Source organism: Manis pentadactyla, chromosome 9 (genome assembly GCF_030020395.1).
Source record: "Manis pentadactyla isolate mManPen7 chromosome 9, mManPen7.hap1, whole genome shotgun sequence".
In the NCBI taxonomy this organism is placed as follows: domain Eukaryota; kingdom Metazoa; phylum Chordata; class Mammalia; order Pholidota; family Manidae; genus Manis; species Manis pentadactyla.
Window position 1 is genome coordinate 54,369,917 of NC_080027.1, and position 25,154 is coordinate 54,395,070.

The window sequence follows — 25,154 nt, forward strand, 5'->3', positions numbered from 1 at the left end:
GCTGTATCACTTTACATTACATTACAACCAATATATGATGGGGCCAATTTCTCCGTCAGCATTTGGTTTTGTCACTATGTTTTATTTTAGCCATTCTCATAGATGTTAGTAATAACTCAGTGTGGTTTTAATTTGCATTTCCCTAATGGCTAATGATATTGAACATACTTTTATTTCCTTCTGTATAACATCTTTACAGAAATGTTTCTTCATGTTGTTTGCTCATTTTCTAATTGGATTGTCTGTTTTCTTACTGTTGATTTTTGAGAGTTCTATATGGTCCTTAATAGTTGTTCAATTAGCACTACTTTCTGCAATACTTATTGGTTTTCAAACTTTTTCTCCTTGTCTATGTCTTGTCTTTTCATCTTCTTAAAAGGACCTTTTGCAGAGCAAAAGTTTTTAAGTTTGATGAAGTCCAATTTATAAAATTTTCTCTTATGGATTATGCTTTGAGTGTCACATCTAAGAATTCTTCACCTAGCCCTAGGTTCCAAAGTTTTTTTTCCTTGGTTTTCATCTAGAAATTTTTTTTTTAATATGAAACGTTTCACAAATTTGCATGTCATCCTTGTGTGGGGGCCATATTATTCCAATTTTAGTATATGTGCTGCCGAAGTGAGCACTTCATCTAGAAGTTTTATACTTTGACATTTACGTTGAATCTATGATCCATGCTGAGTTAATTTTTATAGGCATGAGGTTTAGGTTGAATTTCATTTTTTTGCCTTTGGACATCCAAATGCTATAGCACCATTTGTTAAACAGACTGTCTTTCCTCAGTTGAATTGTTTTGTACCTTTGTCAAAAATCAGCTGGATATTTTGCTATACTATTCCAGTGATCTATGTGTCTATCCCTTCACCAATACCACACCATTTTGTTTACTGTAGTTTTAATATAAGACCCGTTTTGAAAAAACATTTCTCTGAATAAGAGCTCTTATTTATTTATTTATTTTTTAGTGCTTATATATGCCAAGCATTGCTTAAAGTGCTTCACATGCATACTTATTTAATCTTTCGAAATCCTATGAGATTATACGATTTATTTTATAGATGAGAACACTGAATGCAGAGTAGTTAAGTTTCTTGAGATAGATTTGGAACTCAGGCCTGCATGCTAGCTATCATGCTTACTGCCTCTCTGAAATGAAAAAGATCTTCATCTCCTCACTGAATTGCTTTTACTAGCCCCATTGACCTACATTGAGAAAAATTATCAAAAACAACTCTATAAAACTTAATATTGCATTTGCTGTAGGCAAGCTGATGAGGATGTGGTTTGCTACATCACATGGTGTCCTCTATAGGAGGACAAATAGGAAAAATGTATCTCAGATCTCAGTACCAGGAATAGATATATTTTTCCTGAGTAAGTGGTTTGTTATTATCTCTTGGACATTGTGAAATGGTATAAATGATTACATTTACCACTTTGTGTTGTCTGCTAAAAAGCTCAGAACCAAATTTTCAGCCTATATTTAGCAAAGCTGTTTCCCGGATCTAATATTACTCTGACTTCAACTTATTTTTTCTATTCTAATTTTCTCTTCTCCCTTATTTCCTCTCTAACTCACCTTTTTTTTTTTTTACTTCAGCCTTTTTAAAAATTGAAATATATAAGCACAAAGTGTTAAAAGTTAAAATTCAAGGTTTTTAACAACAACAAAAAAATCAGCAGTCCCTTTGCCCACTCCTCTCCACCTCTCATTTCTGCTCTACAGATACATATAGTCAACTGTGTCACTATAGCCACAGCTCTTTGCTCATCTGGTGCTTATTCTGTTATGGTTATTTTCCCTTGACTTTTCAGTTTAGGTATTATCTCCTGATTTCCTGTTAAGGAGGGTAGGATTCATTTTCTTAAACTATCCTTTATAACATACACCCTTCACCTAGAACCATCCTCCCATTATAATTATATCACAATTTTGGTCAAACCCATTTTTAGTGGTTACATTATTATACCTATGGAAGTATTTTTCACAGGTGAGCTGCTTGCTGTTCACTTTGTATCCTATATAATCACTTTGTTTCCCCTTAGGTAAATAACTGTCTTTTTTAAACTTTAGTTTCCATACAGCAACCACTAATTTCTGCCCAAGCCCTCTGATAGAATTATATAGCTCCCTATCAGCTCTGGTTTCTCACAGACATCTCTTCTAGCTGTCACCCTGGAGCTGTTCATTGCCCAGCTCCCATCTGGTCTGGGTGCTCTCCAGGCCAGCTGGCCAGCTGTCATCCTGAGGCTTCCCTTTTTCATCATTTTGGGACTTCCTATGCATGTTTCTTTTGTTGGATCTCTTGTTCCTAGGCCTCATATTTTCCTCTTCATTTACTCACTTGGTTTGGTTGAAGTTATCCTGAAGTAGCTTCCTAAGAAAAAGTTCATGAAAGGTACATTTTTTTGAGACCTAACATGTACCAAAAAATGCCTTTATTTTAGCAGCACACTTGAATAATAGTCTGTATAGAATTCTAGGTAGGAAATAATTTTTCTTTCAGAAGTTTAAAGGCATTGCTTCTTTGTCTTCTAGCTTTCCAAAGTGTTATTAAGAAGTTTGACACTAATATCTCCTATGGGACTCAAGGGTTTTTTTTCCTCCCCTTGGAAGGTTTTGAGGTCCTCCTTTTCTTCCTAACACTCTGAGATTTCATGATGATGTACTTTAGATTAGGGTCTTTTTCATCCACTACGCAGAGTGAACCTCAACACAGTGGGTTTCCATCTAAAAATACATTTCTTCCAATTTGAGAAATTATCATGTATATTCTTAGTTTAGAAATTCCCTCTGTTTTCTCTACTCACTCCTTTTAGACCTCTTGATTTAGTTGTTGGATTGCTTGAATGGATCTAATTTCTTCTTGTCTTTTTCTTTTTCTGGGAGATTTTCTTTACATTGTCTTCTAACTCTTCTATTGAATTTTTAAATTTCTGCTATCATATATTTATTTTTCTAAAGCTCTTTCTGCTTTGATTGTCCCCTCCCTCCTATACCCATTTTCTTTTGCTTTGTCTTTAAGTGGCATCCTGTTATTTCATGGATGCAATATCTTCTCTTACCTCTCCAACAACCTTAGTTTCAATGTTTCAAGTTTCCTTCTATTTCCTACATTGTCTTCTCCTTCTGAACTCTTTTTGTTTGTGTATCACATTAGTGACTTTTCATAAATGGCAGTCTATTCATAATTAAGAATGAGCCGCTTAAATGCCCCCTGTGAATGAGCAGAACTTATTTTGGGCTTCGAAGTTGTGTCACATTCCTCTTTTTGGAGGTAGGACTTCCAAATGTCATTATTTAAAAATTTTTGCTCTTAGGCTGATTAGTCAGTCAGTCAAATTCTTTTGCATGGAAGTTTATAAACCTGGTTTCTAGTCTTCTGGGAGCTCATCAGGGACAGGGGCTGGAAAGTGGGGGTGAGGGGAATTCATCATTCCTTATAGACACTTCCATTTAATCCCCGTCTTCAGCTGTACTTGGTGTACTAAGCCCAGAGCTGTTGACCCAGCCTCTCAAGAAATAAACCACCTGGCTTCTTCTAGGGTGGTGGAAGGGTAGTCACTTGGCTATGCTGATGGAAAGAAAATCTTGGTATCTAACTGGTTATAAAGACTTTCTGCAGCTACTATGGAAAACGGTATGGTGGTTTCTCAAAAAACTACAAGTAAAAATACCATACAACCCAGTAACTCCACTTCTGGGAATTTACCTGAAGAAAATAAAATCACCAATTCAAAAAGATGTATGCACTCCTATGTTCATTACAGCACTGTTTACAATAGTCAAGATATGGAAGCAATCTAAGTGTCCATCAATAGATGAATAAAGAAGACATGGTGCATATATACAATGGAATATTACCTAGCCATAAAAAATGAAATCTTGACATTTGTGACCACATGGATGGACCTAGAGGGTATCATGCTAAGTGAAACTTATATGTGGAATCTAAAAGACAAAACATATGAACAAACAAACAAAACAGAAATAGGCTCATAAACACAGAGAACAGACTGGTGGTTGCCATAGGGGAGAGAGTCATGGATGTGAAATAGGCAAAGGAGATAAAGAGGTAAAACTTTCGATTATAAAATAATACTGGGAATAAAAGTACAGCACAGGGAATATAGTCAATAATATTATAATATTTTTGTATGATGACAGATGGTAACTGCACTTGTCGTGGTAATGTACATAATTGTTCAATCACTAGGTTGTATACCTGAAACCAACAAATATCATATATCAACTATACTTCAATTAAAAAGAAAAAGACTTTCAAACAGTCTTTTATTTCCACCTATGCATCACACTCCCATCTTCAGAGGTACTCAGAACTTCCAATTTCAGAGCTTTCCAGGGGTCTGTGGTACAGTTTATCTTTCTTCTTTCAGCTTTCTTTTTGATTCATCCCAATATGGTGAGAGCTTGAATCCTGATTCAGGAGCAAAACAAAGTTTGAAGCCAAAGTTAGAGAAATGGTGCCTATGGTCGGATATAAAAGATAAATGGAAAACAAGCAAGGTTCTGCAACTGGAGGAGTAATCATATTAAAAGTCACAGTCTTTGTCCACCTTCTCTAAATATTTCTTCATTTGAAAAGAGTGTACTTTGAGATGATATGCGAAAGAAGAGCAATAAGTCCCTCTGTTGACCCCAAGCTATGCCCCAAGGGCTAAGTGAGGCTTATCTGGGAGAATGAAATTATAAGGTCAGAAACCTGGACATTGTAGAAAGGTTGAGAACTGTGTTCAGGCTTCAGGACTAAGGTTAACAACAATGTGAGGATGGAGAAGGTCCAATTTTATGTGGCTTTTGATTTAGAAGTGCACCAGAGGGCCTGATGTTAGGAGGGAACTGGGTTGTGGTTTCCAGCCTCCCTGTCCATTTGGCCTTTGAAGACTAGCTAGCCAGTAGAGATCAACTGGTTAGGCACATTTCACTTTACTACACTAAATATAGTGGGCCTTTAAGAAACTTGGAGGCCTTCCTCCACAAACAGAATGCTGTTGATATACTCTCCATCCAAGGGCACGAGCTCTGTGTTGCACCATTGGGATGTGCTGTAAGTCTCAGCCAGATCACCCATCTGCTGCCAACTTTGGCTCCTAGGGAGGTTTCAAGAAGGAATGGTTGCATCCATAACATCACATTAAATAGCCTTTAATAAGGGTAGCTATAGGCTAGCTTCAATTGAGAGATGCCTCTGAGTTGGTACACAAGAAATTTACTGAAGGAAGTGAGAAAGGAAAGAGCTTAGTTCACATTTATAGCTTTGTCCATTAGAAATTTTAAAGTGTAATAATAAAATAATAGTAATAATAAAGTTGGAAAATATAATACAGAGGTTTACTATAAAAAGCTATTGAAATTCCAGTAGGCAGAAGACACAGTGGACGGAGGAAGTGACTTAATTCTCTAGTCATGAGAGAAAAAGCAATGGAGGCAAAGGAAAGAAGCAGAAATGAGATGGTGACTGCTAGCCAGAGGAATCTAAGGTCCTCTCCTCCTGCTGACACTGGAGAGGTTCCCACAGCTTTCTCAGCATCTGGGACTTACTTGACTGTGGGTGGAGGGAGACAAGTGACAGCTAGTGGGACCCGTGGCTTTCTGGAAAGATGGGATAGAAAAGCTCAGGGCCTGACACAACCAGAGCTAAGGAAGAAAGGAAATGTCAATGAAACAGAAGCAGTACTGAATGGCTTCTTGGCTGCTTCTGGCATTCAACGCATGCAGTGGGGTCCCAGGAAAATGAGGTCTCCAAAAGGGGAAGAAATAGTGTCAATATTGCTGGTGAGGTAGATGAGCTTTCCAGACATAGACCCAGGGATTCTTAATATCTATATATCTGTATCTATCTATATATATTATCTATATGTCTATATCTATAGTATCTCTATATATTCTTACTATCTATATATAATAGTCACACAAATCCTTATGTGTTAATATTTTATGTTAAAAAAAATACATAACTGTTGCATACTGATTCCCTTGGAAACTGACTCAGATGGATATTTGCATGTAGGAAGTTTGCTGGGGAGTGCCCAGGGATTCAATACCAGAGGAGGAGTGAAAGAAGAAGAACTGAGTAGAAGGAAGGCTGGGCCTTCATATCTGGGCATGGACTAGTCATTAGGTGTGGGCTACCTAGGAGCTTGGGCAAGGAGTCTCTCTTTAGCTGAGGACAATATCAGAAGATAGATTCATCTGAGAGCCATCAGCTGCCCACGTTCCTAGCAGCTGAAGGGATGATTGCCCCAACCCAAAAAGGAGGATCTGAGTGGCACACCATAGCATCCATTACAGCCAACCCTTTGCACTGGATCTACTGACTTTGTGTAAAAAGTTCTGGTCACAGCTCCTGCAGGATCCTGGTTGGTCTTTTTTCCTGGGGAAACTTAGAAGGGAGAGATTAGTGGGACAAACTACATCCCCTGGTACTGCTCCTGGTCTAAAGGTTGCAACTGATATTCATTGCCTGCTCTACAATCCATTTTTGGCTCTGTTATGTAGGTGGCTTATCTGGCAGGCCTGTGGTTACCATGCCTCTCTCAGGCAGTAGCTGCTCCATTTACCAACAAAACTGGGTGAAGAACTACCCAATCACCAGGAACCCTAAACCCACAGAGTCCAGAGTTGCTGGGACAAGAAGCATAAATAATACCACAAGTGGTCATTGTGAATAATGGTAAATAGAGCCAAGGGCCATCCTACTTCCTTCCCTGGGATTTGAGAACCATGTATTATGCCTATTGAGAACACAGGCCCATATAATAATTACTGATATATGGTGTATGTTTCTGCATCTTAGATGTCACTCCATCTTTGCAGAGTATCATCTCCAAAGTGGTAGTACAGTTGTACCTTCAAAAAGCCATTTCATCACTCTGCTAAGCTGACAACTTATGTGTAGTGTGGTATGAAATAGAAGGAGTGGATCTCATGGTCATGTGCCACTGTTACATCAACTCTGCTGTGAAATGGGTTCCTGGGTCCAATAAAAATGTTACAAAGGATTCTGTGTTGGTGGATCAAACACTTTACATGTCCTCAGTAGAGGTGCTGCCTGAGGCCTTCAGGACAGCAAAGGCAAATCCATAGTCAAAATGTTTTTTATTCTTGTCAAAAGAGAATCCAGTATAATCAATTTGCCATCAAGTGGCTGGTTGGTCTTCTGGAAGAATGGTGCCATATTGCGGGTTCAGTGTTGGTCTCTCTTATTGGCAGGTTGGACAGAGGGAGGAGTAAACAGTGATGCAGCTGCGACAAAGCCGCCTGTAGGAGATGACCCTTCAAAGGGGCCTTCCTTGAAGCAAGGAGTCTGGTGCCTTTGTTATTCTCCCCCTAACCCCTCCCATCACTGGCCAGTCTTTAGAAGTGGCTGCCTCCTAGGAGAGGGGCATGACTTTAGGCAAGGCAGTTTTCTTTAGCAGAAGGAGGGCAGATCTTGGAGAGACATTTCTCTGAAAGGTGGGAGAATGAGTGATGAATGAGTGTCTCAGTCCTGAATGGGAGATCTAGGTAGGCCGTGTACCACAGAATCTGCTAAAATAACTAAAGGTGGAAAGTTCTGTCCTACATAGCAGCCATTCCTACGAGTTCTTTAATAGGGATGGGTTGGAGTAGGATAGAGAATTGTGAGTTATGTCACCTGCCAAATTTCATAATTGATTATCTAGGAAAATTCACTGAAAAATTGCATTAGTTATGGTTTTATGTGTATTTAACCAAACTTACCCTTGATCCAAGCAAAACATTTCTAAACATATCAGCAAAGAGTATAAAGAATGCCTGTATCATAAAATATTTGCCATTTACAAGATTCTGCTTGCTTTCTTTTAAAATATTGTTGTGTAGACGTAATGTTTATATAGTTATATCAATAAGTTTTCATACTATTTTAATTTCTGTTTTTTTCTTTTCCACTAATACACATTGACCAGAAATTTATTATTTCTATTAATAATTCAATATTCTACCATATTAATATATCAGTGTTTTCATAATAATGACTTACTTTCTCTGTTTGGGCCATTTGATATAACCAGTTTTTCACAATAATAAAATATTACAGATATTAAAAAAAACAGTTTTTAAAATGTTTTTTTCTTCCCCAAAGTGGGATTAACAGGGATATTTGCATGTTGCTTTTTAGAAAGGTTTTCCTCATTTGCAGTACTATATGCAATGTCCACCTACCTGTTTACCCATTATTATGCTAACATTGGATTTTTCTCACATTTACTTTTGATAGAGTGAACTATTACCTCATTACTGTTTTAAATTTAGTAAGGCAGGGAATTTTCACCTATGCTTATTTACTTTTGTATTTTTTGTTATTTATATGTTTTGGCTCTCTCCATAAAAGGGTACTAATCTTTCATATTTTTTCAGTCCCTCATATGTTATAGACAATAAACTTTACTTGACATTTATTTTCAGTGCTTTCTTATTCCACTGATCTTTATCTTGAATTCACTTTTTAATTAAATAGTTGCCTTTGTGTTTTATAGCATAAAACCCACATTGATCTTGCCATTAATAATTTATTTAAATGTTCAATACTCTAAAATTGGTAGCTTGTTTTCTGTTAAGAAAGCTATATTATTGTTTTGTCTTCTATATTTAGCGATAAATTTTTGAAATATTTATCTTCATATGAAAATAGATTTGTTTAATTATTTAACTCCTCTGAATCAACAGGCATGTTGTATAAAGTGTGGTTATATATATAGATTCTTTTAAATGATGTCTAGTTTCTCCTATATTGTTTAACAGGGATTCATTTATCTGTTGTTTATTTCACCAAAATTTTCATGTATTAACTAGTTTTGTAGATTTGAATTCATTTCTGAAATTTCTAATTTTGTCAGTCAGCATACTTAAAAAAAAAAATCTAGTATTATAAGATTCTTCCCTCTTATTTCTCCTTTAAGAAGTGAAGTAATTTTGGTTTTAAAAGATGTACATATGACCATAGGTATATGCATGTGAGTACATAAAAAAGATCGGAAGGTTTGCCTTGAATGGTTGGATTACAAATGAACTTTATGTTTTTCTTGTCATTTGTCTATAAATTCTAATATATATTACAATTAGCACATATCATTTCATTGCTTAAAAAGGAGAGACTCTTCAATAAAATGAAAAAAAACCAAAAATAATCATGAAATAAAAGACAGTTATTAAGAAAATAAAAGGAAGAAGAGGCAGGTGGAATAATGTCCTTAGGGGCAAACTCAGATAAATCACAATTGCTCCCAAGTCCCTTTATGAGACTATTCTTGACACTGTCCAACCCTCTGGGTAAGCACATCTGTGCATAGCTAACCCTGACATTTCTGAAATATCCACTTTTTTTTATCCCAGTCTATCTCAGTCACGTTCCTGGAATTCACTCTCCTGGACTGACCTGCCTTTCACTTTCAACCCAGTTGGTTACAACTGGTCACTGATTTCTTGCTGGATTTCTGGTATCACACTTTGCTTTTTTGTGTGTTTGGGTAACTCTGCTTAAATCTTTGTAGTCCTTCCTCAATTCTCAACCCTCCTCACCTCCGTCTGCCTGCTTTACCCCTGCTCCACCAGCTTCTGGGCTGTCGTATTCCTAGTTGCACCAGAAAGTTTGGAGTGACAGTCTATCTGCTCAAAATAGCCATGCCCTGAACATGATATTTTGGACTATAGGTGGATACCTGCCAACAAGAGAAACAGCTTGTGATTTGTGCCTTCTGGCTCAAAAACAAATTCAGGTCCATGCTGGGGCTGATAATGTAGCAATCAGGGTCCAATCAGGAAAACAGGAACAACTCTAGACAAGTTAAACAGAAGGGATTTAATTCAGGGAATTTGTAACACAGCTGTTGGAAAGCTGGAAAAGCAAAAAAGGAGAAGCTAGAAAATTCAGAGATTTTTATTTCAGGAAGTAGCTACTACCTTGAAGACTGGGAAAACTAAAGTGAAGAGGTGTTGTGAACATCCTCCAGAGCTGCTCCCACATCAGAGGATGGGAGGGAGAGAGGATAATGTGTTTATCCAACTAGTGCTCAGACCTGAAGGGGTCAGAGGAACTAGGAAGGGTTCTTGAGATACGGAGAATTGCCTTGGTTCACAGTTTCAGTGCAGAGAAGTCCAATTGTTGTTTGTTTCTATCCTCAGTTGAGGTGAAATTGCCTGTTGTAGCCTTAAAATAAATTCTCTTTCACTTGAGCTACCTTGAAGGATGTCTCTGTATCTTTGCAAACAAAAAAGCCCTCCCAAAGACACCCATTGCCTTTGAGTGGTCTTTTAGCCCAGGCCTCTTTCCCCGCATTCTCCTTCAGCGTGTTGACTCAGAATAGCCCCTTCAACTGGGAGCTGAACTGCTCGAGTTCATTGATCATTGCTGCTGTATGACACTGCAGTGTTTTTCAGTCCAGGAAAGGGAAGTTCTGCAACATATCTTTTTTCCTCCCAGAACAGTAACATTTTTTTTTATGTTTCTTTTCATGTATATTTTACAATTATCTTGCATTTTATATTTATAAAACTCTTAGTGCCCCAATAATTAGCATTGCATAAATCTATGAGTGGGAAATGTTACCATCTCATTTGTTTAGTATTCCCAGTTATGAGCAGGAATAACTGATTTCCTCTTACTCTGCCATTAAGGTTTTGGAGTTTTCTTTATAGTTATTGTTAGGTTGGCATTAAAATTTTTAATGGGGATTTGGGGTCTTGGTTGTGAATGGGTTGCTTCTATACTTTTGTTTCTGGCTATTGATTATAACAACTATTTTTAAATCTGGTTATGTTTCCTGCTGACCACTTGTGGAAATGAGAAATTGTTCCGAGTTAGACGGGGTGCTTAGCAGAGATGGATTTGTGTCGCCTGTTTGCTTTCGCATGTTTGTGTCTCTTGTGGATGGTGTTTGAATAGTGCCTGGCCCTTGTGAGCCATGCGAGTGGAGTACATTTACAATTTTCCTCTATGAATAAGCCAGTTTAATTGACCTGTGCTGGGCCCAAACCCATGTCCTTAAACTCTCAGAAGGCATAGGCAATACAGACCTTTGCTTTCAACAGCTCTCATTTCTAATAATTAGAGCTGCCTGGACTGCTCTAGGAGATGCTGATTTCTATGATACAATAGATTGAAATGACTAATTATTTGGAGATTGGTTGCAGGCTTTCAAGTAGTGGATTAAGGGTTGGTCTAAAGTCTTAAAAATATAGTGTGCTTTAAAAATTATACAAGTAATATGTATTCACTATAAAAAAATGAAAAAAATGTTAATAAGCTAAAAATAATTTGTATAATCCCCCCATTAGTACTTTTATTTTGGTGTCTTTTCTTCCAAATAGTTCCTAGTTCTGATGTGTATAACTGCAAATAAACATGCACACTAATATATTTCCTAGTTTCTAAGATATACTTTTTCCCATTTTAACATTTCTGAAATTGAGATGCAGTTTTATAATCAGTGATTAAACTTAGTAAAGTATTTCTCTTCTCCCCGCAGAAGGGCTATAACTGTGGTATCTTAACACTGAGAGTTATTTTTAAATTAAATAATTTATTTTCAGATAGTTATAAATTCACATGTAGTTGTAAGAAGTACTACAGAAAGATCCCTTGCACCCATTACACAGTGTGATGGTTAATTTTATGTGTGGACATGACTAGGATAAGGGATGCCCAGACAGATGGTGAAAAATGATTTCTCAATGTGTCCATGAGGTGTTTCTGGAAGCGATTAGCATTTGAATGAGTACACTGAGTAAAGAAGATCACCCTCACCAATGTGGGTGGGCATTGTGCAATCAGTTGAGGTCCTGAATAGAACAAAAAGGTGGAGGAAGGGTGAATATACTTTCTTTGATTGAGCTGGGACATCCATCTTCTCCCACCCTTAGACATCAGTGTTCTTGGTTCTTAAGCCTTGGATCTATGACTGAGATTTACACCATTAGCTCTCTGATTCTCAGGCCTTTGGACCTGGACTTAGACTATCAGCTTCCCTGTTTCTCAGGCCTTAGACTTGGACTGAATTACACCATGGGTGTCCTGGTTCTCTAGCTTATAGACAGCAGATCTTGGGACTTTCAATGTTCATAACTGTGTGAACCAACTCCTATAATAAATCTCTTTTTCTCTCTCTATCTCTTATCCTATTGGTTCTGTTTCTCTGGAGAACCCTGACTATACTTCCAGTTTCCCCCACTGGTAACACCTTGCAAAACTAGAGTACAGTATCACAACCAAGATACTGATACCAATACAGAACATTTCCATCACCACAAGGATCCCCACTGTGCCCTCCCAATCTCATCCCTGCCTGGTCTGTTAGCCCTGACAGCCATCAATTTGTTCTCTATTTCTCTAATTTTGTCACTTCAAGAATATTCTATCATTGGAATCACACAACTGTACTCTTTCTTTTTTTCACTTAGCTTAATTCTCTGGAAATTGATCCAGATTTTGCATTTATCAATAATGTGGGTTTTTTTCTTTTACTGTTGTGTATTTCATGGAATGGATTGACCAAATTTGTTTAACCGTTCACCCATTGAAGTACATCTGGGTTGTTCCCAGCAAAAGCTAAAAATAAAGCTGCTAAAACATTCATGTATAGATTTTTATGTGCACATAAGTCTTCATTTCTTTGGGATGAATGCCCAGGAGTGTAATTGCTGGGTTGTATGGTGGTAAAATGTTTAGTTTTTCAAGAAACTACCAAACTTTTCCTGAATGGCTGTACCATTTTACAGTCCCACCCACAACATGTGAATGATCCAGTTTCTCTGCATCCTCACCAGCATTTTGTGTTATTTTTTATTTTAGCCCTTCTGGTAGGTATGTGGTGAATTTCTTTGATAGTCATAGTGTTATTCAAATGATCTATCATATTAGGTGAGATGTGTTTGTGTTTTTCAAAGAATTGGTCCACGTTATCTAAGTTGTTGAATTTATATGAGTAGGGTTGTTCATAGTATCCTTTCAAATTTGTTCATTTCTACTCTTTGTTATTTCCTTCCTTTTGCTTTGGGCTTATTCTGCTCTTTTCCTAGCTTCTTGAATGGAAGCTTAAATGGAATCTCAGAGTTTTCCTCTTCTCTAATATGTGTACTTAAATTTCCCTGAAAGAGATATTTTATATTGCACAGGAGAGCCTTAGTGTTTATGTTTATAGCTTCCTGCTGAGGAACTCAGTTCATTTCAGCAAATATTGATGGAATGCTTGGACCAGGCACTGTCATAAATCCTCAGTATATATCAGGGAACAGAATAAATAAAAACCTCTATCTTTATAGAACTTAAATTCACCAGGGGGAAACAGGGAAAAAAATGATAAGTAATTTATACAGTTTGTTAGAAAGTATTAAGTGCAAGGACAAAAAATACTGCAAGGGTACGCAGTAATGGACATACGGGGGAGCTATAGTATCTAATTCTATAGTACTTAACTATGTACTGTATTAAATACTACAGTTATAGTATTTAATACATTGGCCGGGCAGGCCTTGTAGAGAAGGTGAGATTTGAGTGAAGATCTAAAGAAGTTAGTCAAGCCAGTATCTGTTAGAAGAGTGCTTCAGACAGATGGGGCAGCTTGAGCAAAGGCCCTGTGGTGGGAGCCTTTGCTCTCTGAAGAAAAGCAAGGAGGCTGGTGTGGCTGGAGTAGAGTGAGCAAGGGGAAAAGTGGCAATGATGAGAATATAATGGGGGCTAGGTCTTTGGCTTTTGCTCTGAGTGAAATGTGGGGCCATTGTAGTGTGTGAAGCAAAGGAATGGCATGACCTGATTTAGGTGTTAAAAGAATCACTGTGGCTCCTATGTTAGGAATAAACTAGGTAAAGAAGCACATAACTTCTTAGAAGCTACTGCAATACTGAAAGTGAGAGGCAGTGTGGCTTGAAGTAGAGTGGTAGCAGTAGGAATGGTGAGGAGTGATTACATTCTAAATATATTTTGAGAGAAGAGTAAATAGGATTTCTTCATAGATTGGACTTGGGGTGTTAGAAAAAGATAGGCATCTGGATAACCAGCTTGATAAAAGTCCTTAAATATAGGTGACCACATTCAATACCAGATGCACCTCTCCTACCCCTGCAACTCTGCCCTTAGCTGATTGGACAATGGCAGGGACTTACCTAGGAGCAGCTGATCAATAGGCTGGACATTCAACTATAGGGCATCCTGGCAAGAAAATTAAGTACAAATAATTAATGGCCAAATAGTTAAATAAGCCAATGATTTTTCTTTCAGGAATCAGAACTGGAGAGACAAGGAAGAAAAAAAAAACCCCAGTGAGAACAGAAGCTGAAAGAAACGGAGAGAAGGCAGTATTCAGACTTCATGAGTAAGCAGAAACCATGAGTAAACAAGAGCTCTGAGCAAACAACAGCCACAAGGCAGCAAAAAGATATAGACAGTAATGACAGAAGTGATGGGAGATAACTAAGAAATCATCAGATTCTCAGGAGAGAGGGCCAGTGGTGAGGCCTGGGTCACACGCCAGCCTTGGAGCCAGAGGTAGAGTCCAGCTCCTCCATTACCAGGAGAGAATGGTGCTGGACGGGCAAAGACTACAGGTGTGCACCAGCCACGAGTCAGGCAGGAATCAGCTCTGTGGGAGCCAGAGCCACCTATGAGCCAAAATTGTGAGGGTGCAAGGAAGCCATAGAAAGCAGAGGAAACCTTTCTGCTGAGAGTAGCAAAAAAGTGTAGCAGATGCTCAGAGAGAAGCAGATGATGCCACCACATGAGAGATGGAACCACAGCTAATCTTCCTGTTTTCATTCCTTCTTAGGGTGTCCTGGCTGTGCTGATCCCTGCACTTCAGTGCCCCCCAATAGTGCCTTTTGTATTGGTTCAAAATACCTTCTTTTCTAGTTGAGCTAGTGTGAGTAGTTTTTAATTTATGCTCCAGGGATAAAGATGGTACATTTGGCTGGAAATTTCTTAGTATTAACTTACCTCCCAGGATTGATCATGGCAATCAAGGTACAAAAGGTGAAAATGCAAATATTTGGTTTATAAAGGAGAATTAACTGGAATCATCTGAGGCATTTTATATACCTTCTCTCATTTAGTCTGTAGGGTCAGGAAGGTACCATTACTGAAGCTCATAGAGGGTAAGTACAATCCATCCTTTTTTATTCGTGGGTTCTGTATTCACAAATTTGCCTACTCACTAAAACTGTAACACCAAATCAATATTCCCTGTCATCCACAGACACACGCAGAGTGGTGAAAGAGTTGAGTTGGCTGACATGCATGTTCCCAGCCGAGGTACACAAGGCAACACTCTGCCTTCTTGTTTCAGCTCTTACACTGTAAACAAGTGTCCCTTTCGCAGTCTATTTAGTGCCACATTTTTCATTTTGTGTGTTGGTGATTTCACTGTCTAAAATGGCCCTCATCACAGTGTTGAAGTGCTGTCCAGTGTTCTCAAGCACACAAAGGCTGTGATGCACCTTATAGAGAATGTATGTGCATTAGAAAAGGCAGGAGTTACAGTGCTGTGAGATCAATGTTAGTGGATCAATAATATATAGCAAATAAGGTGTCTTTACACAAAAACACATGTAAAACAAAGTTAAGTATTAACTGGTTGATGAAAATGTTATGATCAGAGGTTTGCAGGAACCTAACCCTGTATTTCCACTAGGGATGATAATTTAGTATTCACTAATTCAGTGGTTGCAGAAACTTTAGAGAACATAATTTAATTTAATAAACCCTGAAAAACAAGAACCCAACTCTAACGTTTCAGGATCAGATAATCTCTGGAAGAGTGGAGTGCCCAGCTCCAAAGCCATGCCTCTGGTTCTGGATGCCTTAGGCTCATTCCATCCCACCTTGCCACATTCCAGAAGAAAAAGAAAAGCTCCTCTGCTCAACTTCCAGTCTCCTTTTACTCTTAATTCTGCCTTCCCTAGAACTTGTTGCTTAGTTGGGAAGTGAACAGGTGTGAAACAACTTGAAAAAATGTAAGCTAATCTACACTAGGGCTATGATATTAACATGTAGCACATTTGCTGTCACTCATCCCTCAAACATATGTGGCAGACATTGCTGATTCATCACAGCCCCTTTTCGTGCTTGAGTCCTGATAGGGTTTCACAATCCTTGTCAACACAAGACTCTTAAGAAACCACTACCAGTCAATAGAGTTCAGATCTAAGATGAAACCTTTATCTTCCTTGCATGATGGCCTTTATTCTCATATGCTCAAGCATACACTTGGAGGATCCAAGTTGCCAGGCTAAGGGAACTTTAGAATTTAACCAAATGGATCAGTCTGTTTCAGAGTCTGGACCCTTAGAGTAGCTCTGAGTATCTGTCTGACTCTGCCTGAGATAGGCTTTCTGGATTCTTCTACATAAGACTTTGCTCCTGAAAGATTCATTTTAATGCAGCATCTCTTTTGTTTCATCTCTGAATCACCTGTGGCTAGAACACTGTCTGTCACAGAGTTGACAGTGATGATGTTGGCTGAATGAATGCCTGGGCATCTAGATTAACACCTGTCTTCTCCACGGAGGAGCTCTGATGTAGGCCAGTGACAGAATGGAATCTTTAAGGACACAAGGCCAGTATGGTAGGGGGTAGAGCTTTTCAGAGGAAACCATCAAGAAATAGTAAATGAAACTGAACTAGCAGTGTTCTATTAAATCTCTGTCTCTTTTCTTCCTTTCTCTTCATATTCTCTCCTCTGGCTTACCTCTTTACCTCTGGTAAGTTGGATCTGGAATCCCAAGCAGGAATGGAGTAGAGGCCTGTAGGGAAAACCATGAGGTATGCTGTCTGAGCTGGGAGCTAGTCTTGACTCTGAACTAAAGGACTTCATCCGTTAGTTTCTAGACCTGCTGGGCACCAGTGCACCCATTGTCACTTAAGGCCCAGGACCCTGGCTCCTTGCTCTGCCTAGCCCAATCCCTTTCTTCCTCTACTCTATCTCTTTCCCCTTCTCTCCATCAGCCATGACAAATGGGGTTTGAGGGGAAACATGGAAGAGTGGATGGGCAGTTAGACTGGGAAGAGACAGATATATTTGATTGGGAGCCTACAAAGGCAATATCCTCGGGACTGAAAGAATGTTGTTAGGTTTCTGAACCATGTTTACTATTTTATTACTGTAAGTGACTTTCAGTCAAAATCTCGGCCCTGGTGTTAGAAGAACTACAGGAAGCTGGAGCTTCTCAATCTGCAGCTAGTTCTGGAAAAGCAGCATGCTGAAGGCAGTAGGAAGCAGTGATAAAGTGCCTCAGGGGAACGGGCTTTGGAGTAAGTTTGAGCTGGGTTACCACTTGCTAGCTCTGTGATTTGGGGCAGGCTCCTTAATTGCTCTGGGTTTTAGTTCTTTTATCTGTAAGATGCAGATAATAAACTATGTACCTTATGGGATCATGACAATGAAAAGAAATTAGGTCTATAAAGTGCTTATGAAGTAGGCTTAGAAAATTCAGATGGTATCTATTGTTATCATTAACAATACTATCTATCATCTTGTGATATATACTTGCACATGGTGAGGTATTTTCTTTTCTTCTTAGCTCTGAGGACAAAAGCAAAATAGACTGAGTTTCTAAAAGTCTCTAAGAAGAAGACAGGCACTCTCAGGGCCATGTGACTCTGGAGACTATTTGTCCCCAAGATCATAGGGTGACTGACTAGGAAAAGCACAGAAGGTGTACTTTGGGAGTTTGCCCACGTTGTCTGCTGCTCTACCTCTTTAGTCCTGGAAGGGAAAGAGTGGACACTCCAACTTCACCAAGAAATGAACCAATAGGCAGAGAGATGGCTATTAAGCTACTGTAAGCCTTGACACACTTGGCTGTACCTCCCCAGCTTCTGTGATATTTGGTCTCCACAGATGGACTCACTGATATACCACCGCCCCTCCTGTCCTGCATAATGACCCGGTGTTGCCCACCCCCCATTGCTTTAGTTTTCTCAGGCTGCCGTAACAAATTATCGTGACCGTGGTGGCTTAAACAACACAAATTTATGGTCTTACTGTTTTGCATGTTAGAAAACCAAAATGGACTAAAATCAGGGTGTCAGCAGGGCTGTGTTCCTTTCCAGAGGCTCTGGAGGGGACAATCTGTTTCTTTACCTTTTCCCGCTTTCAGAGGCCAGCTGCATTTCTTGGCTCATGGTCCTCTCTCATCTTCAAACCAGCAGTGGCAGGTTGAATCCTCGTATCAAGTCACTCCAGCTTCTACTTCCCTCATCATATTTTCTTCTGACTCTTCTGCTTCCCTTTTCCACATTTAAGGACTCCATGATTATACTGGGCCCACCTGAATCCAGGATAATCGCCTTATTTTAAGGGCAACTGATTAGCAACCTTAATTCCATTGCAGCCTTTGCCATAATTCCATAATTGCTTCTTGCCAGGTACTATAACATATTCATAGGTTCCAGAGATAGGAAGTAGATGGTAGATGTCTTTGGGGGCCATTGTTCTGCCTTCAACAACCATTATCCATTATGCCCAGCTTTCTGATTCCAGAATTAGGACAGAAACTAGTGAACTCCCTCAGATACTGGGCCTGAGCCATCTTCTTTGTGATGGTGTCCATGAGTCCATGCCTGAGGAGCTGGTCTCTGGCCTGACTTGCTCCCTCCCCCTCACCTAACCTCTAAATAAGTGACCTAAATGCATTATTGCACTGAGCATAAAGATACTCTATGGCTGCTCTGCCCAGACAGGTAAGTGGGAGAAACTATCCTTTATTTCTTCACCAATATTCAGATTCTTTATTGTGACAAGCAGGCAGATAGATCCAATTTTTCTATGATGAATATTTTGAAACATAAGAAGCCTGTCTGTCCATCTTCTGTGTCACAGCCTTATCTGATAATACTTTCATTGACTGGATTAATGCCTGAGAACAGTTTACACAAACTACAACAATCATTAGCTGCCAGTTCCTAAAACTTCCCAGAGGTGACCTGTACCTTTCTAGATACATGTAAACAGGTTCTCTCATACCTTCCTAGTCACACACATAAAGGTACAGTCATCTACATACACAGTGGTCAATGTGGTGGGAAAAAATGTTAACTGTCTGTTACAGACGTGCTAGAGGTCATTTTACCTGAAGGGGAAGGAAAAGAAGGAAGGGAGCCAGCATTTATTGAGAACCTGCTCTGTGCCAGGAACTTCATATTCATAAACTCACTTTAATTTTTATTACAATGCAGTAAAACAGCTTTCGTCATCTCCATTTTACAAAGGGGAAAGCTGAGGCCCAAGAGTCACAGTTTCTAGTAAGATCTCAACGTTTGACTCCTGGATTATCTGACCAGAACTTTTCTCTTTCCCTTTCATCTAACCAGCTCTTAAAGTAAGAGGATGAGCCAGAATACCAGAATAGGGATATTCAAATTGAGATTAGTGTAGCAAACTGTACAGTTCCATGGAGGTATCCAGGGACTCCTCATGTAAGGGTGAAGGTGCCTCATAAGAAGCAAGCTGAGTGGGCTGGGCTATGGGCTCTCCTCACCTTCAACCAGACCAGCTCTGCTATTATCAGGGATGCAATGTAATATTTCAATGGAAAAAAAGATGGTATGTGGTTCTGCTAAAATAGCCTTTTGAAGGCCATTAGACTAGAATCTGACCACCACATCCATGTGATTCTGGAAGCGTGTCCTAGTTGTCCCCAGTTAATTGATTAATTCTTCCAATGCCTTGGTTGTTTACTGAATGTGATCAGGAGTTTGGGGAGGGATTCTGCTCTCTTGAATGAGAGATCATCTCATTTAGTGAGTGATGCAGGACATATTAAGATAGAGAAGAAACAAGATTCTCCAAGCACTCATCTGCACTGCAGACAGCAAATAAACTGGAGGCAGAGGGGAAGTCAGATTCATGTTTGAGATCGTTCTGATTAGGCCCTAGACAGTGGAAGTTTCTATAGAAAAGGAAAACCTCACAGTGATGGTAAATGGTGTATAAGGAGGTATACAGATCTTTTGAAAATCATCCCTTTCAGGGATGTCCTCTTCTGAGAATCTGCCTTGCTTAGCCACTGATTGGCTCATAGTGAGTCAATATGATACTCTCATAACAAGCAGAGTCCCATTAAAGTATCACTTATTAAATCACTGTAAAGGAGATAACAACTTTGAAAATTTTAGTCAGCACTTCCTAGGCTACATTATCTTGGTAAGTCACTATATTAACAAAGACAAAAGACAGAATGAAAGCTACATCTTCTCTTCATTTAGGAGACGGTCTTACCCCCACTTTCCTGAGTTATTCCTTAGTAACCCCTCAAGGAAAAATATTTAAAATAGTCAACATTTATTGATAGAGCACATTAGTAAGAGAGCCTGAAAATGCCCCCCAAATCTACCTTCCTCTGCTTTCATAGTAATGAGATTCCCAATTTTTAGCTGTACACAGGGCTACCTGGAATTTCCCAGCCTCCCTTGCAGCTAGGTATGACCATGGAACTAAATTCTTGTCCATAAGATATAAACAGAAGTGTTGTAAGGCTGCTTCTGGCAATTTTCCTCAAAAGACAGATAGTACACGCCCTGCAATCCTTCTTTATCCCTTCCTCCACCTTGCTTTCTGGAACACAGATATAATGATTGCCACTCTAGACACCATCTTGGACCATGAGAGCAAGGGCCACACTGGAAGAATGAAGAGCAGTGAGATGTGCCTGGGTCCCCGAGGATTGTGGAGTAACTCTGGATTTTCTACCTCATTAGAGAAAAATAAAATATTGTTTAAACCACTTATGCTGTGTTTCTGTTTCTCACAGCCAATACTAATCCAAACTGATATACTGTATGCTAGGTACTATTTGTATTATATTATTCTAATTTTGAAAATGGGAAAACTGTGGCCTGGCTAGATTAAATCAGTTGCTAACGTCACCCACTTAGTACATGAAGGAATCAGGATCCGAATCCTGATTTTTTTGCCAAAGCCCATGTGCTTTCCTCCTTCTTGGTGTTTACTTTCAGACCACAGGGGTGGTAGTTTTTGACCTTCTGTGGTTGACAAGAGTCTTTTAGCAAAGCCCCCTGACAGTGTCTGGCCATGAGACTATAGTCTTCAATCTGCCTCTTCATTATGTCTTTCAAAAATAAAATTCATAAGCCACAGGGTTATGGTGAGTTGCATTTGCATATCACCTTGAGAATTCTGGGATGTCACAGCAGCCACCAGGGACAAGATTTGCATGCAGACTCTTTGGTCTGCTAGGAGAAACTAATGATTGGAACCCTAGAGAGGTGGCTGGTACCCTTGAACAGAGAGGGGATGATGAAGGAGGTTCTAATCCTAGGAGGAGGGCAGAAGCATGGTGCTGGAAAAGCAAAGGACTGTCTTGAAGTGAAGGTGAGGTGGTGGTGGGCAGTGGAAGGACATACCCATTAGGCACAAATTAGGTAGGTGAGGGGGCTGAGGGAGGCAGTGAGTCCTAGCTCAAACCTTAGTTAATTAGAGGAACTTCATGGTCATCTGTTTGATTCCAAATGTACTTGTTTAGATGCAAAACTACCTAAGATTGGATTAAAAAAACTTTCACTTTTTACAGGGGCTATTTCATTCCATTTTGGGGTGAGAGAGGGCTGTGGTGTGATTAAACAGAGCTCACATTTGTGGTGGTGATCAAGGTTGTGAAACAGAGAAGGCAGTTAGTAGCACCAGTGGAAATACTGGAAAGGGAGAAAGCAGACCGTCTTTCTCTTGACTGCACACATCTCCATTAAAGAGAGAATGATAGCCAGTGGTGGATAAGGAGCAGGTGGTTGGTTTATTTGAAGACCTAGTAGAGGCATGAACTGGGACACATCTGACATGTTTCTTAGGAACTCTGAGGGGATATTAAAAGGGTATGTTTCATAAACCAGACCTAAAGGACAGATACTGTATGATTCCACTTACATGAGGTACCCAGAATAGTCAAAATCATTAGAAACAGCAGGTAGAGCAGTGGTTAGTAGGGGATGGAGAGAGAGGAAGATGGGGAGTGTTATTTAATGGCTACAGAGTTTCAGTTTGGGATGTTGGAAAGTTCTGGAGATGGATGGTGGTGATGTTGTACTACAATGTGAAGGCCACTTAACTCTATACATAAAAATAGTTAAAACGGTATTTTTAAAAATTTTACCATACACACAAAGCAGTATGTTTCAATGTGCTGGTCAACCTCTACTTCCCATTACTGTGACTAGAAATCCTGTATCTATTGTTCATACTTGCTTTGACCCTGTCTTCTGCTCTGTTCCTGTATTTATCTGCTTTTGACTTTGGACTTCTTCCATTTTTGACCATTCCTGTTCTTTGGACTTAATACAGATTTGGCTTCTGAGGTTCAACTGCTTGTGTAAATTCCTGAATACATTTGCTCTTTCCCTCAGTCTCAATTATATCCCCACTGCTCTGGGGAACTGTGTACTCCTGCTCCCCCAAGCTGCCCCACATTTGTCTCTGGCCCTAACTGGCCTAAGCTGGCCTCCCTCAAGCGCAAATTAGATACCTAACTACTCAGACCCACACTGCTGTCTCCCTTGACTCTATAGACTCTAGGACCCAGAGCACTTAACCTACACACTTCCTTGTCACACCTCTTGGAGGGGATAAGAGCTGAGTCCAGCACCGACCAGTCCACTCTGGGGATGAGAGGACAAGACATCAGGCAGCCAGCTCCAGAGCCTGGATAGGCGAGCAGGGAGGCCCAGGAGTGAGCAGTGCCTCATGCAGCTAGCCTAAGAGGCAGGGAGTTCTGGTAGCAGGACCCATAGGCCATTTTATGTTTTGCTTTTTTCCTACTGTAACCCACATGATTGCTGAGGCCTCCCTGACCAGACAGCTACATGAGATTGCCTCAACTGCCTGATTCCACCATGTGGGGCACAGAGCTTTCCCCAGCTTTTGGGGAATTTTCAGAGGTTTAGGTTCTCTTGGCCCTCTCTGCCTCCAGACCTCTGCAGTCAATTGTGGTAGCTCTAATTTGTGCCTGGCCAACCCAAGTCTTCCCAAGTGCTGGAAAATTCAGCTCTTTCATGAGTTGCTCCAACCAAAAGTCTGTTGGTTTTACAAAGTGGTAGGAATTACTACCACTCTTTTACAGATGGGGAAATTGAGGCACAGACAGGTTAAGCAGCATGCTCAATGAACATTTGTGCTTTGGAGGACTTGAGGCTCTTTCAGGGGAGGCACTATTACACTGTAGAGTGCTCAGTTCACTACCATCATGCATAACTTCTCTCTCCCTAACTTTATCCATCCCAGAGGGCCCTCCAAATTTCAAATTCTTCCCTTTTCTGAAGAGAGGACTTCCACTTTTTTAATATTATTATTTAAGTTTCATTGGTGTACAATCTTATGATGGGTTCACATAAACAACACAGTGGTTTCAACATTCACCTGTATTATCAAGCCCTCATGCCCTTTATTGCAGTCAGTCTGTCAGCATAGTAAGATGTTATAGACTCATTACTTGTCTTCTCGTGCTGTATCACTGTCTCAGTGACCTATCTGTGTTGTGATTGTGAACTATAGTGCCCCTCAATCCCCTTCGCGCTCCTTCCCCACCCCTCCCCTTTGGTAACCACTAGTCCCTTCTTGGAGTCTGTGAGTCTGCTGCTGTTTTGTTCCTTCAGTTTTGCTGTGTTATTATATTCTACAAATGAGCGCAGTCATTTGGTATTTGTCTTTCTCTACCTGACTTATTTCACTGCACTCACACTTTAGGATTCAAGCAGTTATTAAAATATTTCTACTCAACAGTTAATTCTCTCCTACTAGGGACACTAGTACCAACCTTTAACATAGTGCAATTTTCTCTACTGTTACATTCTTTTAGTTTTCAACTTTCTTATATCAATCAAGCCAAAAAACTATCAACACGATCATGTCACTCAGAATAAAATAAAAAGTTGAAACCCTTCCAATTCAGAACTTGTATGATAGCTTTTCCTATACTTAACCCATGTGGATACTTTCTTTGTCCGACTTCCTTGGATCATTCAGTACTTCCTAGACCTGGCTGTATATTTGTCATGTGGGGATGTTACTGCGATGTTTAGCAAATGTAGCTTTACCCCATCCTTCCTCCACCTTCTGGAGTGTTTCCATGCCATCTGGACTGCCATACCATCAACTCTGCCATCACCTCTACCTATGTAATTTTCAAATCACTGTAATTCAGGCATCCCATCCTCTCAGCAACTTCCTCTTCCTCCAGTAGGTCAATAAAAACACAAAAAAAGTAGCAGTAATAATTACAAACACTTATGTAGCCTAAGCACTTTTCACATGTTAACATGTGATAAAAGTAGGTATTATTATCACTGTTTTACAAATGAGGAAATCGAGGCACAGAGAGGCTCAGTAACATGTGCAATGTCACACAGATCATAGATAGTAAAGCCAGAGTTTGAATCCGGTCAGGCTTCAGAGTTCACGTTCTTATCTACTGTGTTAAGGATCATAAACCTGGAATTGTGGGGAAAAAATCATTATTTTGGGGGAAAAAAAAATCCCCAGGCCTACTACCTTCCAGTTCCAAATGCTTGTTTGTGTATTTTAAAAGAACCTCTCAGATGATTTGACATTGGCCTCATGTTGAAACTATGAATTGGACATTCCAACAACCTCCCAACCTGGCAAACTGGTCAAGTCAACCCTGCTGTCTTGTGGGCCTTGGTCAGGACCACTTCCCACAGACAGCTCGGGGCTGGGCCTGCGAGTGGAGCCATCATGACCAGCACAGTTAATTGCAAAAAGCATCAGCGTCAATAGCTTAGAGGGGCTACATTGAGCAGGGTGGAAGATTTCTTGATGCCTACATACTGCTTGATGTTTTCTCTCATGTCTGTCTGATTCAGTCCAGTAGCCTGATTAGCTGGATGTTGCTCAGGGCAGCAGTTTGCTCTTTATTAATGTGGTGGCTTCTAGGGCAAGAAGAAGCAGAGGAAGAGGTGAGCAAAGAAGGCATTCTTGGCAAAAGTCCAGGGGAAATTGTTCAGTTCCCTTGGCCAGGAAGCAGCAAACTATGTAAACAGGAAGTAGAGAAGGTTGGGGAAAAGGGCAGTGGTTAGCTTGTGAGAACTAAAGCTGACACCAGGGGGGTATAAGTGGTTACATGCAAAAGAGATTCTGAAACAGGCTCAGACTGTGCATTT

At 39.8% G+C, this 25,154-nt stretch overlaps 1 long non-coding RNA gene and 1 pseudogene across 3 annotated transcripts in view; one reads left to right on the forward strand and one right to left on the reverse strand.

Moving 5' to 3' along the window:
• Window positions 1-25,154, forward strand: part of LOC118928638 (uncharacterized) — a 103,631-nt gene that overhangs the window by 53,028 nt on the left and 25,449 nt on the right. Inside the window, exons 3-4 of one of the 3 annotated variants that reach the window (XR_008999241.1) lie at window positions 15,090-15,124; window positions 20,595-20,754. This is a non-coding gene — a long non-coding RNA (uncharacterized LOC118928638). Of the gene's footprint in view, window positions 1-15,089; window positions 15,125-15,225; window positions 16,110-20,594; window positions 20,755-25,154 lie in introns of those variants that run through there. The other 2 variants (XR_008999242.1, XR_005031305.2) reach the window with 2 other exon arrangements.
• LOC118928646 (U6 spliceosomal RNA) lies at window positions 535-626 on the reverse strand (annotated as a pseudogene).